Below are 2,231 nucleotides of genomic sequence, written 5' to 3' on the forward strand. Positions count from 1 at the left end.
ACTAGAGATGGGAAAGATGAAAACTTGCTGAAACTTGAACTGTGTCCTCTAGGTAACCAAACAGCAATGACTAATTGCCACTGGCTGTTGGAAATAGCAGGTGCCAGTTTGCTTTACCAGAAATACCAGGGGAAAAAAAATAAAACTACTGATCACAGACACTTTATCTTATAAAGCTCAGAGCAAATTTCTCTGATCTGAAATATTATAACTATCCAAAGCCTCTCACATAAAGAAAATAGTAAGTAGTAATATGGGAGGTGTGCACAACGCAAAGCCTTCGGCAAAAAACTAATCTAATCTGGAAACTGGTAACACAAAAGCTAAATATTACAACTTTAGGCAGGAAATGAAGAACTACATTTTACTATTTTTAATCTCCAAAAACTGACAAATAGAAGTATTGTGATTCTTTGGATTAGGTCAAATCGTTTTTCCTAATTAAATTATAGAAGTACTTTGAATAGACAAGCGATGAAGAAAAAAAACCACACACCCCAGAGCCTGTAGGTTGTCTCCTATAGTCTTTGGGGTCAGATGTTTGAATAAAACCAACCCCATGTCCATGCTGATCTACAGTCTGGAGTCAATACATTTTGACTCTAAATTTTAAAGCTAAAATGGCATTAGAAGACTCCATTTGATAACACGAGTACCTTAGTCTCTGGTTCAATTCCGGCATTTTATATTACTATAGTGTGAGACTTACAATATCTCCCTGAAACTGAAATGTGACTGCATCTTAGTTTGGTATTTATCCCATTAATTACTCCATGTGTTCTAATGCTGATGCTAATAACAGAGTCCACAAGGAACGGATAGGAATTCCTAGGAATAAGGTGTGCTCCTAAAAGTCTAGTAGAAGTTTCTTCCCGGTATTCCCCTGGCAAAAGGACGTAGGAGAGGGGATTCCCCCACAGCATTACAGGAATTTCCGCTACCTTCTCCCACAAGTACAGGGAAATAAGAAACTCCTAACAGTAATTCAGAGTACTTATGACTAACAAGAATATAAAAAACCCCTTGATTAAAAAAAAAAGAAAAGAAAAAAAAAAGTATTCCCTTCAGCAGCACATATACTAAAAGTGAAATGATACAGAGGAGGTTAGCAAGACCCCTGTACTAGGATGACGTCCAAATTCTCGAAGCATTCCATATTAAAAAAAAAAAAAAAAGACATTATGTCTTTGTATAACCAAGCCATAATGAGGACAAAACACATTTTTTTAAATGACCTAGGAAAAAAAATCCCTTGAATATATGTACTCTCATATTATCTAGCATCTATCTATATAATTTCACACTCCCAGAGAACAGAGACTGATTCATTCTTTTGTATTCCTGGAGATATTAATGGCATCTTCTAATGTACTAAGGGTTAAGCAACTGAGATAGTCCTGAAAAGAAATTGCCTAAAGGAAACTAGCAAATAGATTACTTGTTAAAGACACAAGGGCAATTTATAACAAATTCTATTTTAAAGTGAATAATTCGGGGTGCATGGTGGCTCAGTCGGTTGAGCCTCCGACTTTGGCTCAGGTCATGATCTCACAGCTCGTGGGTTTGAGCCCCACGTGGGGCTCCGTGCTGACCGCTCAGAGCCTGGAGCTTGCTTCCGATTCCGTGTCTCCCTCTCTCTCTGCCCCTCTCCTGCTCATGTTCTTACATTCTCCCTCAAAAATAAATAAACATTAAAAAAAATTGTAATAAATAAATAAAAAATAAAGTGGATGATTCAACTCTAATAAGACTGTTTGTTAAATTGGTATTTAGTTTTTCTATCTTATATTTACTTGAAATACAACAGTATGTGAGAAATACACAGACAGAGATGTCATTAAATAGTATAATATTTCAAATTAAAAAAAAATCCCACACCTTGTATATTAACTAGCAGATTTTACTATCTAATACAAGAGGCCATATTTGACTATTACATATTTTTCAAATAGAATCATTTGCATGATAACTTTGCTTCTGAAATGATTGCATTATATAAAAACTAAAGATAATAAAGTGGCAAGTATTATAATCAATGAAATGCTTTCCAAAATACGCTTTAATAAGCACACACTAAGTATCCAGTATTGCAGCTTATTAAATGATAACTTGCACACAAACACATTGCAATGAAGTTTTTTGAGACAATCTCAAACAAATTCCAAAAAAGCAATATTTACATACTATGGTTCAGGGAATAGATATTAACACAAATGATCTGCCCGCAGGCC

At 35.0% G+C, this 2,231-nt stretch overlaps 1 non-coding gene across 1 annotated transcript; it reads left to right on the top strand.

Annotated features, from left to right (window-relative positions):
• The first annotated feature begins 1,055 nt into the window (after positions 1–1,055).
• LOC131513264 (U6 spliceosomal RNA) lies at positions 1,056–1,162 on the top strand. The gene has a single exon (XR_009262494.1). It is a non-coding gene; the product is annotated as a U6 spliceosomal RNA (small nuclear RNA).
• The last annotated feature ends 1,069 nt before the right edge of the window (positions 1,163–2,231 follow it).

Source organism: Neofelis nebulosa, chromosome 5 (genome assembly GCF_028018385.1).
Source record: "Neofelis nebulosa isolate mNeoNeb1 chromosome 5, mNeoNeb1.pri, whole genome shotgun sequence".
NCBI classification, from domain to species: domain Eukaryota; kingdom Metazoa; phylum Chordata; class Mammalia; order Carnivora; family Felidae; genus Neofelis; species Neofelis nebulosa.